At 34.6% G+C, this 16,449-nt stretch overlaps 1 protein-coding gene across 1 annotated transcript in view; it reads left to right on the forward strand.

Moving 5' to 3' along the window:
- The window catches only part of LOC105212557 (uncharacterized), a 62,081-nt gene that overhangs the window by 33,867 nt on the left and 11,765 nt on the right, over positions 1-16,449 (forward strand). The window lies entirely within an intron of this gene.

The following is a 16,449-nucleotide window of genomic DNA, read 5'->3' on the forward strand; positions in this document are numbered from 1 at the left end:
TTTTGCGATTTTTCAAATTTTTTCATTTCACTGCAATTTTCGACAAACACATTTGTTGTTAGTGTTGTTGTTGTAATTGTTTTTGTTGTTGCTAAGGCATTATGCAGCTGTACGTGCATTAATTAATTTGAAAAATGATGTTGCTTAATTTCGTTGCTACCAAAACTATTATAATTATTTTGGTTTTGCTTGGTTTTTGTTGCGCCTGTTGGTATGCAACAAAATGCTGTTATTTCACTGCTTGGTTTGGTGAAATTTGTTTCATTGCGAAACGAAATTGCATAAAAATATAAAGTGTGCAAAAACAAAAACAAAACTGACACAGATTAATTGAACCTTAATGCCACGCATCAGTGGTCGTGACGCTGCTGTGGCACAGACACACACACACAAACATAATTGCGTTCGTTATAACAATTTGTTATGCTTTTCCACACTTTGCGCCAGTTTTTTTTGATTTTTCCCACATTTTGTTGTTTTTGTTTTTTAATTTTTTCAGATTTCTTGTTTTTCTTGTTTTTGTTATTGTACACTTTTTTAACGAGTTTTTGTGCGTCCAATGAAAAATGATTCACTTTAAAATGCAAATCATGAGCATAAAAACTTTTTGTACAACTCACGCGTACCATTGCCAAGGAGGAGGGTGGCGTTGCGCGCCTGTAGTAACGGAAGTTTTTGAGCAAAGCTTGTCATTATCTGCATAATAAATTGTGTTGCGCTTGCGGCATAAATATATATCGTACGTATATATGTATATACGTATGTATGTTTATTTATAATTTATGGCGATTAAGTTGTTATTATTTTGAAATCAATTCGAATCGCCTTTTATGTTGACTTTGGAAAGTAAATTAGCTGAAGTACAGAATTTGGTTTCAATAGCTATTGTTACCAACAATATATACATACATATTAATGTGGGGAGAATCTTGTTTGGACGACATTATTAATTAGCTCTACAAAATAGTGAAGTTGTTCCTGTTTTTAAAGTAAGTTTCTGAAGTATTAGAGAAATAAAATTAATTGGATTTAATGTAACATTTTTGGAAAAATTTTCTCTCGGAACTTTAGCCTTAAATCCAATTAGTTTTCAGGTATCATTTCGTCACCTAAAATGCAAAAGTAACTAACATTTTTAGTATTTTACTGGAGAAGCAAAAAACGTTATAGATTAAAAACTACTTAAAGGTAAATTTCCAAATTGTAGATTTAAGCTTAGAAAAGAAAGACTGATTTGTTTCTGAAAACCAAATTAATGGGAAAAAAGCAGTTTTTAAGAAATGTTAGTTACGGCCTTTTGCACTCTATTTTTCTGAAACCAAAAAGCCGTAACTAAAATGTATAAAATGAAAGCAATGGTTAAAATAAGAAAATGTGCTTTTAGGCTGTAACTAAAAATGTTTTTAACTAGTTATGTCTTTTTGTATCTATTTATTGTAAGTATTTTAACACAAAAGAAATTATTTAATTAATACATTTAATTCGAGAAAATAAAATTAAATTAAACTGGTTAAGAAAAACAAAATAATTCATTTGAAAACAACAAAACCTGCAAGACAAATAACAAATTAGAATAGGTTTAAGATGTTAACGGTATATTATCATAAAAGCTGTGGCAGTCAGCCGGAAGTAAAAATTTAAGTTCCTGCAGGTGTTCCCATTTCTTTTTGGATATTGATATTCTTTCGGTATGTAACTGTGAAGGTTCGATGTTCCTAAATTTTTGTTGTGTACGTTGTGGCAAAACGTTATAATCGTCGTTGATATTTGCTTTATAATAAATTATTCCAGATGGATCATATGCCAAGGCACGGATCATATTAACAGTTGGCTCTCCGGATTTTTTGCCTGTATTGAAGAAGGCAAAACACAATAACACAATTTGATAAAGAATGAAAGATAATGAAAACAACTGTAATTACGGATAACACAATGTGTCACATTGAAATTGAATCAAAGAGAATGAAAAAAAGGTAGTTTCGGCTTTTTGGTTTATGAAATTGTTGAAGTTGTAGTTGCGGCCTTCTGATTCTCGCCTATAAAGTCGTTATTTTTGGACGTATGCATGTAAAATTTGCTGTGTACACGTGTTTCGGTTAAGTACTTCATAATCAATCAAAAAGTCAATTTTGAATTTTTTGTTATTTACGGCCTTTTGCAATTTAGGTTACGATTTAAAGAGAACTATTGAACTACTAGTAGTATTGTTTAACTTTAAAAGATAAAAAAGGACTATTACCTAACACCCTATATATAATATAGGCAGATATTAGTTAAAACAATATAATTGCTACTTTATTTTCGCTCATCTTATGGTTAACATAATACCACACATCGCATTAATCAATGGATTTATTAAGAGCACACTTCGGTGAGCCGATAATTTCACGCTCGTTTGGCCACCAAGATCATATAATATCACACCGTTAGACTTTTTCCTGTAAGGTATGTAAAGTCTAAAGTGCATGAGGACAATACCGTTTCGATTCAGGCAATGGAGCAACACATCACACTGACACATCGCTAGTTACCAGTCATCGAAAATTGCACTCAAAGGATGGACCATCTGAGACGTAGCCGCGGCCAATGTTCGAAAGAGAAAAAACAAATGCCAAAGAATGTTCTTGTGAATGGTAATAAACATTCCCCATTAAATTTGAATTTTCAGTGTTTTTTCTTTAAAAAAAAAGTGAGGAACCTCGAAATGGATGTCCTCTGTACCATAAATTACTTTCATGACTTTATTTATGTCTTAGATTTTTGGATATTACCATTTTGTGTTCGTGGCAATGGTCCGATTTCATCCATTTTCAATAGCAACCTTCCAACGGTTCCATGGAACAGATAAGATAACTTAAAATTAGGTTATCTCACGATTAAATAATCGGTCAATTTAAGAACTAATATATGGACATTTTGAAGTTTGGTCTAACAACAAAATATATGAACTAAGTTTCTTATGTTTCCCAAAAGAATGATACGAACACTTCAGTAATACAATTATTATGCGAGAAGACAGTATGTAGTTCTATTGTAGTTTTCATTTGTGATATAATGTCCAACCCTCGTGACACTTCACTGTAGCATCCGTATAATAGGTTATAGACTTTCTAGAAGAGCGAATTCTTTATTCACAATAATTGCTAATTGCTGGAAAGGAAAATAATAAAAAAAATCTCGTGTTTTATGTGGGATTATTCAAATGAACTATACCTTATAATAAACATTCACCCTTAAACTCATGAGGTCATCCCCCACTATGAAGACTTCCGACCACTTCTTTAGGCTATTGTCAACTGAGTATCAATTTTTGATATTTTAAACTAACTATTTGCCTTTATGAGTAAACTAAACTGCGATACAGATTAATTTAATCGTCATGCATTTAAGGGTTAAGACCTATGCTTATTTTGCTTCAATAGTTTCAAAGAAAACCAGATGGCAGTAATGATATTACTATTCCAACGTTTGCTGCTAAAATTGTAAGGCATCGACCGTCCTATCGGAGGTATAATTGTTGCATGGAGGGATATCCAAACAGCAAAAATTCATAACAAATTCAACTTTTATTTTTCTCACTTGTCAAGCAGAACTTGGACTGATGCTTGAACGAATGTATTTTTCCAATCAACAGCGGTCTGGTCAACATGGCCGAGATTTCACACCACCTAACTTCTTTTGTGTTTCTTAAAAACCCGATGCAAATCATCAATATGTGAAAGTCCTGAAATAAACCATATACATATAACTGAAAACAAAGAATAGAGGTCGTTGCTGTATTTAGTGTTACACTTCAATGCTATAATACAATAAATTAAAAAGGGATTTCAGGTGATTAGTTTCAACAAGTAAAAAAAATAAAAAAAATTTATTTTATCGAAAAAAAATTAAAATTTTTAGTAACTTTTTTTTTGGTACAACACACCTAACGTCATTGATATTTCTCGTTATATAAATACAATATGTAAACAGTTACAATGCCTGAAAAAATGCTGGTAACTTTATGTAAATATATAATATATATTTATTATTCCACTTCAAATGTTTTAATAAAAAACCAAAACCATTTACATATATTGAAAAACTAAATCTATAAAATATTGTGTTCGTATAGAAAAACGAAATTGCAAATGCACTCTTTTGCAATATTTTATTAATGAAATATGATGTGTATTATCGGGGTGTCAGCCAACCAACCAGTCAGTCAGTCAGTTGACCGCACAGCTTAGTTTAATATCCTTTTAATCCATGCGAATAAAATGAATTTCACTGATCAAAGCTTAAATTACACAACCAATAACTTTTGGATATGGCATTCGCGCACGTTACCCGCACCCCCGCGAAATTGGCGAAATTTGGCTTTTTATTGGAAATGCCAAAGCTGTCAGTGCGACCGCATCAGTTAACCGCGATAAAGTGCAGCACCAACAACAGCGGCGGCAGTGGCAGCCACAGCGACAGCGACGCCAGCAGCGTATTTATGAAATAAATATAGCCGCAGCGATGGCAAAAAATGACCATTCAACCACACGCACACACCAATATGTTTGCTTTCAAAGATAAATATTTAATAATAAATGTGAATGTATTAGTGGGGGAGTGTGGGGAATGTGTGTGTCTCTGCTTTTCTCTGTGTGTTTGTGCGTGTGGCTGCCAATTTAGCTGATTTATTTGCGGTTATTTTGGTGTGGATGTGAATTATATAACCATACATACATATTTATATATAGCCAATATAATCAATATATGTTCGCGTGTACATGCAGTCATGTGCAAAATAATAACAGTGATTGCGTGAGTTAATTAATTAATTTGATTTAACTGAAAATACTCTCATATGATAAGCAGGCGTGGCTTGAATGCGACTTCGCCCATTTCAATGCTATGCTAAGCGGTCACATGGAGAAGGTATCGTTCCAAATTAGTTTTAAGTCTGTTTACTTATTATTACTATATTTATACTCTCGCAACAAAACTTGCTAAAGAGATTATTATAGTTTTGTTCACATAACGGTTGGTTGTAAGTCCTAAAAGTAATCGAGTTATATATAGGGTTATATATATCAAAATGATCAAAATGATCGGATGTTTGTCTGCCCGTCCGTCCGTGCAAGCTGTAACTTGAGTAAAAATTGAGATATCTTAATGAAACTTGGAAGACGTATTTCTTGGGACCATAAGAAGGTTAAGTTCGAAGATGGGTGTAATCGGACCACTGCCACGCCCACAAAATGGCGAAAACCGAAAACATAAAGGGCCGTAACCAAGCCATAAATAAAGCTATGGAAATCAAATTTGGTACAAATCCAACTATGAATTGGCATATTTGGATGTAATTTTTTTGGAGAAGTTGGCGTGGCCCCGCCCCCTACTAAGTTTTTTGTACATATCTCGTAAACTACTAAAGATATATCAAGGATTCGTTTCTTTTCGGTACTACCTTATACAGTCCAAAAATGAAGGAAATCGGATCATAACCACACCCACCTCCCATACAAAGGTTATGTTGAAAACTACTAAAATGCTTTAATTCAGTAAGGAAAATCAACAGAAACTTTAAATTTCATTATAAATCGGATCACACTCACACCTACTTCCCACATACCGGAACTTTGAAGTCGAACTGAATCTTGTACTCTACTATATATAAAGTAAGCACTAGTGAAGATATCGGAACAGAACTTTGCAAACATACTGCATTTAAAGAGTGGCATCGCCCTTCTAAAAATCGTCGAAATCGGTCCATAAGTTTCCAAGACCCTATATATATGAAGACTTCAGTGCTTCTAACAAATTTTTAACAGAAAATATAGGTAAGACTCTCAGATATTCTGAACAAATTTAGAGTGAATATGTTTCTACTAATAATATGTCTCCGTGCCAAAAATTACTTAAATCGGGTCATAACTTCCCCTTTCTCCCATATATTTAATATTAGGGTTTTCAAACTGTCAATGGACTTTATACCATATATTATATTGTGTTTATTTGTATTGTATTATATTATTAAAATTAAGCCCTTCCTTACTTGTTTTATATATGTACATAACAGATCTATTGATTATATATCTCCCTAAGCTCCTAATTTTGCCCTTTCGTGAGTGTTGTAGTAGCCTTAGTGGTTTCAAGCAATAATATTTCACAGAAAGAAGGCGTGGTTATTGTCCGATTTTACTTAGGTTTAATCCATGCGGACTGCATATCAGATTCTCCTCGACATTCCAATATTTTACAGCTTTACGAAAAAATATCAAATCTGAAATAAAATCACAAATTTTCATATATTTTTCGGACTATCTTAAATCTCTAGAATACTGCTCATTTCTGTGGAACAAGGCAGAAAAATATGTATTAGATTATTTTTTCAATAATAAAAGCTCAGTTAAACACACTTTGTGGGCTTGTGAATTGGACTGATAGAGTGATTGTGAATTGGAGAACTGATATTTTTCATTTCGGGATGTCGAAAAGATGATTTAATCCAGTCATATTTTTATCTGATCAGACTGTAGATTACTTGGCGTTGTATCAGATTTTATTTAAAGCAAAAGGTATTATATTCGAACTTATTCTCAGATTTTCGAAAATTTTCGAAATTAATATCAAACATTTTCAAAAAACCAAACTTTTTTAAATTGTCTCCAGATGGTTTCCATTGGGTAAGATTGTGTTTGAGGCTTCACATTTTCGTTTAGGGTAATAGTACCATACTTAGTTTTCTGTCTTTAATTAATTTTTATATAATTTTACATTATTTTCATACACAAGTGTAACAATAAAGATCTATTGAACTAGCTGGAAACCGCTTTCAAAGAACTTTTCGTTGTAAGTAATACCTAAGAAGTGACTCAAGATATCCAAATAGCTATATTCGCCAAGCACTGCTATTATTTTATGCACCACTATATTTGTATAATATACACACACATATATATTGTTGACATTTGAGTTGTGATTTTTTTCTGACAGCTCGTAAAATTTATATCGCGGTAAAACAGCAGGCGAAATATTCACATATTTTCGCCTCAAAAAGAGCACAATAATGTCGGTGTCAATCAAAATTTATTTATTCGAAAATAAATGCAACTGATGTGTATTGCGGCATTTTTCGGCAATGCAATTTAATGAATTGTATGGCACCTAATGGTGCAAAAAATTTTCGCGAATTTCTGATTGTTTGTTGTTGTGCTTAAACGTGTGTGAACGAATAAATATAAATGTTGAATAGAAAGACAATATTTATTTAATAGCGCGTTTGGTAGGGGGTATGAAATATAGTATACAATTAAGTATTCTCTTGCAGAAGTGGTCTACGCTACGGCCTAGAGTGTGACAAATCGAACAAACAACCGGTATAAACGCATGAGACTGATATAATCAAGCAAGAGGGATATGCCAAGCTATTATACAACTTGACGGAGGTATTCAATTTTGGCTTTTCTTGACGAGAGTCAAGATTTTGGCCCAAGCAGACCAAGCAGAGAAATGGAATGGAGAATCGATGACGGCTGAAGAAGAGTATGACTAGGCAGCAATAAAATAGACTTTATTAAACTTTCGAAATACTGCTCTCTATTAACTTTTTAGTGTTATGCGTAATTATGCTGCTCTATTATACTCGCCAAACCTAAATATCGTGACATTTCTCGCTCCAAATATGTCATAGTGATAAAAGCCATCAATCACTGATTATGATGCAAATGAAATTTGACGAGAAATCAATAATTTTTTATGGCGTCTGAGATTTCGAAATCACTGCTGATTTTTTTTTTACTGCTCAGTATGGAATGTCTGACTTTATAAATATGAGTCAACGAATTCAGTGATTGACATTTGAATGATAGCGATGCTATTTAGTATGAAAGCAACGATTATAAGGAAATTTTGATAACTGCTTTAATAGTTTTCAACTGGAAGACACACAAAGTTTTTATCTCCATAAATGCATATATTTTTTATATTACATAACGTTCTCTGTATTCCAGTACCCACAATTTTCCAAAATTTCAAATATTTTTACGCAATTCTGTCGAATTTTAATGAAATATTGCAACTGCAAATTCTGTTAGCCTAAATTGCGAACGCACTTTGACAGCAAACCGCCTTAACCATTTACCAATCAGTCACAATTGTATTTAGTTAAGTGGTGAAATCGCACAAAACACGATTACCGCACGATTCGTACGCAATGAACTTGCATAACTGGCCTCCATGGATTTGATGCGTTGGACTCGTGTGGCTAGCGTTACCTCGGCAACCAATCAATCTGTGTGTGATTATCAGTTAGGTAGTCGTTCAACTGAAAATACCGGTAGTCGCGTGCAGAGTTAGTGAGTTACGCAAAATCATATTCGCATAATTCTATTAAGGGCATAAATTTATAGAGTTTTTAGGCGAGCATACTTTTGATTTCGAATGTAACGTGCATGCGAATAGTGAAGTGACATAAATCAACACATTTTAAAATTAAAAAAAAAATAGAAAATCACATGTAATCGGAATTTGTTGCCATTTGTAAATCCCTAAGTTCAATGCATAACAATTTGTATGATTTAACAACTAAATTTATTTAGCAAGCTCGTTTGAAGTTAAGTATTGATTATTATTATATGTATATATTATTAATATATTATTTCGGCGAAAGCTTCAAACGCTTTTTTCAATAAGCCTAACATTTCCGAGCTTAAACATATGTATATTCTGCTTAACAATTCACTCGACATCGATTTCAATGTTGTCGAATTTAAGCTTTGGAAAATTCATTAAATACAGTGAGAGCTTCAAAAGCTTCTCGAGGCACATTTAAATTACACTCGCCATTGATTTCCCTCTTGAGCTTTGATAAATTCACTTATTTCAGTAAAAGCTTCAAAAGCCTTACTAGGTAGTTCATTCGTTTAAAGTTTAAGCGTATAAATATTTGATTTCAAATTCATTGGACATCGATTTCATCACTGTTGACTTTTGTTTTAAAAAATTTGTTTATCCCGGTGAAAGCATAAAAGCTTTTCTGATTTACAAATTTAATGATGTGAGGCTAACAATTAGGCTTAGTAATGCATCTGACATCGCTTTAATTGTTTTCGACTATAAGCTTTGATAAATTCGTTTTCAGTGAAAGCTTCTAAACTTTTCAAGGTACATTTAATTTCAATCGACATTGGTTTCATTGTTGTCGACTTCAGCTTTAAAAAAAATCGTTTATTTCGGTGAAAGCTCCGAAAGCTCTTAATAATTCGATATAAATCCCGATATTTCCATATAGCTTAATTAGTCTGGAATCACTCAAGAGTGATTTTGAAGTAATATTTCCATAGAACAAAGTACTTAATAAATCGAGCTTATGTCTAAGAAAAAAGCTTATAAAATTAGTAATTATTAACGAGATTTGAAATTGGGGTTGTTCGAAACTCATGATTTTTACATTCCTTTCATTCAATAAACTGTTTTACGTTTATCACACTTAACTGATAGAGTAAACTGTCATGGTGAGCTCTGAAGTTTCCACTTTACTATCTCTAAATCTCTAAAATAATACAAATATGGTCGGAATTTTAAGCTTTATCTGTGACTTAAACCTCACGGCAGCTTTTTTCATCTAATACTTCGCCACTGTTGATAAAAGTGTTTAAAATAAAATTCCATTGCGTAATTTATTTTGACATTGGCAACACTTTTTCTGCCATCATAAATTCTTCACCGCCGCCTAAAACAACGACTGCCCATCGCTCGTCCACTGTCCATCCACTGTCCATCGCTCTGTCAGCATGTCCATCATGCGCTGCCGTTGTAACGAAAATCCATTACAATTTAAATTGGATTACGGACAAAATCGAGTGTGGAAATGCACACAAACAAATGCATATATGCAAATGAGCGTTCGTGCCTGCGTGCGTTCGTCTGTTTGGAGTGCACCGCATGATGAACGCCATCACCGCCAAGCAGACTTTAACGAACTGATAACAATTCGCTTGTCGCCGGGCAGGCGGATAGCCTTACCAACTGCATATTGACCAACTGCCGCATGAACTCGGCAGACATATGCTTACAAAAAGGCTGAGTGTAGGTGTGTATCGAGAGATATGTATTTGTTTGTAAGAGCAACGGGATTTCCGCGTGCGGCCGACTTAAATGTAGGTGCTCTCACCCAGTAGGAAATGGAGTCCGTAGTAATTATGATTAGTTGGAGGATATTCCTAGAGTCAAGATCACATAAGGTCAGAATATCACAGAAGAGACAATCTATTGTTGATTTTGCTTACAGACTCTATGACATTTGTCAATTACATAACGGGATCATAAAGAGTTTCGCGAATATATAATATGTCTTAATAACGGATCTATTTAAAGCATATGCAATGGCTGACTTTCTAAACCACTTAGTAACCTATGCAGATCTATTCTGATTACCAAAGTGGATCAGAAATGTGGACCGAACCCATGAGACAAGTCAATTCCTGTTTGTGTTTTATTATAGACTTTAACTTCTCGATTCTTACCATTAGTCTGTACCATACTAGACTGATTTCGACATTTGAAGTAAACGATCATAGTCCTTTGTAAGATGATCCAAACTTGTAGAGAGTTTAAAAATATCCATATGTCGTTGGACCACCCTTATCAATATACAATTTAGGTTACCAGATTTCCGTATAAGTGTCTTAAGGTCATGAAAACGAGAAGAAAAATACATCGGTTCTTGTTTTCTGTCGCCTTCGGAGAATTACAGTTTTTACTGGATAATTTCTGACCAAAATATACCAGGAGAACTGATTCGGCTTTTTCCTATTTAGAAATTTGTGGCAAGTACATATAGTGCGTAAAAGTCAATACTAAGACGATCGTCATGAGTTAGTATTACAGGTTACAGAGTTTTTACAATATGTTCATATGCAACATAATACAATACTTATTCGGAGTCGAATATAACACATTTAATAAACTCTGTTGACGGTCCCCTCTGAACGCAGCGCTTAGTTCTACCTTGCAGACACGGTATTAATTTGGACTCTACAGCGCATTTGGTGTGGCCTTTTTGGTGTAACTCGTAATTTAAATTGTTGGCTTCGCAACACGTCAGGCGAAAATTTTTCAATTACTCCCAACTCGTTTTTTTGCTTTTGTTGCCTTTCCCGATATGCTCACTTGGCCAGATACATATATACCATGTGCTTCTGGAGTTGCTGTTATTTTCGGCAATATAAAGTGCAAATATTACGAAACGCAATGTTTATCATTTACTCGCACCAACATAACTATGTACTCGCCCGCAATGGAGTTATTATTTGAACTGCTTCGAGTGGGTGCCTGCAAATATTGCAACAACGTTGAGAGTGCAGTCTGTTGCATGCGCATAACAAGTACATAGGAACAAATGTAAAAATGTTGCATAGTTCACGAACACAGACAGAAGCATACGGTGTTTCTTAAATACAAGAAACTTAACGCTGTTCTTAAATATATAATGCCTTTTTGAGGTTGCCTCAGCGAAAGCAGTTAGATATTTCATGTATGGACTGGAGTTCAGTGCCAAAAGTAGACGGTGATTTTTTCCAGAGAGCTTTTAATAAGATCTAGCTTTAGACATTCTGATCCCTTTAACGTTTTTCAAGGAAATGCTGTCCTTAAAGTAATTACCAACATACTCCTCCAGAGAGGTGCCTCCTTCAAAGAGGTTTACTGTCTTCATGCATTCCACTACTGGCGATCGCGAACTCTCGTGAGCTCGGCGAGCTCTGGTCAGCCACATGCGCTTGCATGATTGCAATGTACCTCTTTCGAGGGTAGATCTCAAGGTCTCCATTAAACTACTCGTCCTAAGCGATGTTCGTCTCTTCTTGTTAAGGCGCAGACGTATCTTTGATCACTTTAGATAAGATTGTCATCGATAAGGCTTAAGCTATATTGATTTATTCTGAACGTGTTTGGTTCTGTTTTTTGGCCGGTTTACTCTCGAAATTATTCTTGAAGTGACTTCCAATAGATTTGGGGTTCAACATTAATAAAGTAAGCTAAACATTGCACAAAAAATCGTGTGGGACCATTTAAATAAGACTTGAAATGAAGAAAATTCGATGTATGGGTGCAACTCAAATTAAAGTCAAAATAGCTCATGGACATAATTACCATCTCCGAATCGCTGTTGAGTCGTAACAACATCATTTCTGATGAAATATCTTGTCGTGGTCGACTCGCGGTGAGCCGATGCAAACGGTAACCAAGCCAGGATTGACGGTGAGGAAGATTTTACTATTTGTTTGTAGATATCGGCTACTATGAGCAGCTCTTCTAGGGCCAAACTCTTAATGCGGACTTATACTGGCAACAATTGGACCGTCTGAAGAAAGCAAGTGCACAGAAATGAACAGCATTGGTCAATAGAAGAGGAATGATATTGCAGGGTAACGATTCGCCTTAAGAGAAGCTTGTGAGAATCGATTGTCGCAAAGCGATGAGGGAAATTGTAACAAGTTATCGAACAAAACAGTGACCTAATTGAACTAAATCGGATAACTCTAACTATGTAGCACTCTAACTCTAACTAGTAACATATGTAGAGATAAAGGATTCGGTTGCTGCGTAAGGTACTATACTCAATAGTTCTCTACGAAGCTGCAAATGATTTTATGTCAAGCGGTAGATCAAGTCATTTAGTAGATCCAGAATACAGATGCTGTGAGCTGTAAGCTGTATTTGAAGAAAATGTTTGAGGATTACTACTACTTGTCAACGAAATATGCTTTGGTTCATGTAGTTTGGTCAATTTGATTAATTTCTAATGCTTGTTTTGATAAAGGACATTCTACGGTTATATGTAATCAATTTGATAATTTTAGTATTTCTATTCTTCAAATGAAGTAGAAATTAATATTAAAGTAAAGACAAATCCCGGTTTAAAGATACTGAAAAAGACTCGTATACATTTCTGACACTGAATACACTTGTGCCCTACACTAGCAAGCTATCATTTTCGCATTTACTAATACAAAGAGAAAGCAGCTCTCTCATTAAACTCTCATATTTATAGATATCTACAAGAATGTACAAACACACACATTTCGATGTGTAGACAAGGTTTCCGATTTCCACAATCGCCAAGTGCATCGGCATTTCAACGCAACCGCTTGATGCAATATGAAAATGAAATAAATCATCATCTTATGTGATACACAAGTATTTGTGAGGGGGGACTAACACTAACACAAACACACAAATAAGCGTCTAGCTAATGAATGACAACAATACATGTCAGCAGCAACAACAATAACACAATGAACACAAACAGTGAGTGTATAGCAGCGATAACAATAACATTGTTGCAGCTGTCAAGCTGTTGACACTATCAGCAAAATAACATTCTGCAACAATAGCTGGCTGAACAGATACACAGGAACACCAACACCCGCACACCCGCACATCCGTGTGAGAAAAGCAGGAAGTTTGTATGGCAGGAAGGCAAGAAAGCAAGAAAGCAAGCCAACACATTGCAGACAGACAGTCAAATAGCTGTTGACTGTGCGGATACGTGGCCAGTCTGGCAACGAAGTGGCCGGCCAACCTAAGCGCTTGCGGTCATCAGGCCACTCTGCTACTAGCCGCAACAAAGTGATCAATCAAAATTTTTACGCACTTTAGTCGGGCGCATACACACACTCCCACAGTGCCGCAGCACCACTTTGCTGTTAGCTGATAGCATTTCATTGCAATGCACACACACATACACTCACTTTCTTTGTGCTGTTTTCCTTGTAAACAAATGTAGGTATGTATAGTGAGTCTCCTTTGCAGCCGCATGCATATTACTCATACGCCCCCTTGGTTGTTTGTTTTGCCAGTTGCCTGCTCGTCAGCCCGGCAGCTCGCAGCTCAATTGGGGGTGTGTATGGAAATTTATTTAGCCGTTTAACTGCTTAGCCTGTGCGTGCATGTCGGGAAAGCCATAAATATAAAGCAATACCAATAAAAAGCGAAGACACACATATATTCTTCTGGGTTGCTGCATATATATGCCTCACATGTATACATACACACACACACGCTCGACGCTTAATCCAGTAACACTTTCCCAATCGCACAAGAGACAATAACAATCCTCCGCCACCATCACTAGCAGCACCACCACTGAGTCCATGTAACGGTGCGTCGGTGCGTCAGCGTGTTCGCCCGCATTTACACTGTAACTGTAGCTTTTAAGAATTTATTACTCAACTGAACTTGCAGTTACAATAACGATGAAAGCACTGCTACGCAGTATCAATATTCGCATGAGTTGAGCGTTCAACGTCATTTGATAGCCACTTCCATAGTTACCATTTCTACCATTTCTGACATTTTGGTTGGGTGAGTGGGGTGTGTGTGGCGTAGGAGCCACTGAATTTATGTTGCAGTCGTTTTCTATTCATTGCTCTGCTGCTGCTGTTGTTGTTGTTACTGCTGTCGCTTTTATTTATGACAATATTGATGAAAGCTCAGTGGTTAACGTTTGTCACGAAAAGCGAATTTAATAACCCCAGTGGGAGTAATGCCATGAGTTGTGCCATTTGTGCATGGCGAACAAGATATATCGAGACAATTTAACATATATAAATTAGCAGCATTAATTTATCGTCTGGCAGTGAGGCTGTCTAGCCACACTTTTTAATAAGAAAGAGATTTTTCGCAGCTCTATGGAATATGTTGGTTTGAAATTTTAGAAAAGAGTTCTTCTAAAGACGATTGAGCCGCGGAAGGCAATACCCGAGTGTGTTGTTGATACAAAAGAGTTTCTAAGAAGTCACCTTCGCGTTAGAGACTACCGAATAGAACATATTATACCAGTTATTCAAACAGACTGGAATGGTTTCAGGTAGTGTCCGTACTTCACATTTTCAGTAAAATATTATATCGTATTTCTAGATTCGAATTTTTGAAGTCAGTAAACTAATATTTTAATTTTTGACAGCAGTTTATGTTTTGGGGTATAACTGGTCTAAAATCTTTAAAACAAAACTTGACATTTGAAAACTATTATTCCCCACATTAATGAGGTTTCCGTTTACTCTCTTGTAACGCATTCAACTTGCTAATTTTTGTGTTGCCTTCTCATGTAAATTTTTGCTGAATAAAGAAGCACAAAGTTAGCGAGCAGAAATCGATGACGGCTATAATGTATAAAATCTGCTATAAACCAAACCTCCGAAAGTGTGATATAAATTTAGCGAGTTCCAGAAATAAATAATTTGTTATTTTATAAATAAAAACTCCAAAATTTTGTTTTTGGCCTAAAGTAAGCAAAATTTTAAATAAAAGAAAAGGAAATGCTACTGGAGAAATATAATAATAAAAAAATAATAATATAATAATTCTTAGTCGGCCGTCTAAGACGAATTACATGGTATTATCCCGTTAGGTAAGCCGGTAGTCAGTATCTAACGATACAAATGATTTACTATTGTAACGCCTGATCCTCAGTCTGAGTTCTTAAGATTTGTTCGAAAAATTGTATTCAATATTGTACAGTGACATTTAAACCAATCACTGAATATAAATAGTAGCTCTGAAATATATTGCATATACATATAGTGTTAAAGGCAATGTTAATCTAAATTTAATACTTCTCTACTACACACCTTAAATACACTTAACTTCAAAGAGATGAATCGCTTATTATCTGGTTCTATTATAAGAAAAGACTGAGGGTGTCACAAGTGAGTTCAAAATTACAAAACTTTGAAATTTCCACAAATAGGATCACCACTTCAAGTTAGAGATAATTTCATTAAAATATATATGTTTCAAAAATCTGTAAAATATAGATTTATACATTTTAAAACAACAATTTTGTTTGTTGCAGTTTGTTATAATTTGGCTCTAGACGTTTGTATCCCATGCCTTTGTTACATGATTTATACAATCCATAAGTATAATATCATATTTTTTGTTCACTTCCACACAAATAAAATTCTGCCTTGATAGTAAAATTTTAACTTTTGTATTATGCCCTGGTCGAAAAGTTCGATTTATAAAAGAAATCTCTATGTAATTTTGCTTTTTTTTTTTATGGAGATATTCGAGTTATAGATGTTCGAGTTATAGAAGTTCCACTGTAGTACAATAGGGGTATTCAGATCAGCTCTGTTAGTTCGTTAGTCATTATTCGATAGTTTTTTATGTGTATTTTGTTTTTGTAAAAATAAACAAAGTATTGCTCTACCGACTAACGAAGTACCAGTCTGACATGCTTGTTATTTTTTTCGTTACTTAATAACATCAAATTTTCTATTTGTTTTCATTTAAATTTAAAATTTCCCCACTACTGAGATGAGTATGTTCACGGTCAAGAGCATTAACGAAGTATTAACTAACGAATTAACAAATTAACACGTTCGGTATGAATACCCCCAATATGTTTAAAATGTTATCCAAAAGTATCATATTGATCCGAGTACTATTTTAAGAGTTATACCCTTG

The sequence above is a fragment of the Zeugodacus cucurbitae genome, chromosome 3, assembly GCF_028554725.1.
Source record: "Zeugodacus cucurbitae isolate PBARC_wt_2022May chromosome 3, idZeuCucr1.2, whole genome shotgun sequence".
Classification (NCBI taxonomy): domain Eukaryota; kingdom Metazoa; phylum Arthropoda; class Insecta; order Diptera; family Tephritidae; genus Zeugodacus; species Zeugodacus cucurbitae.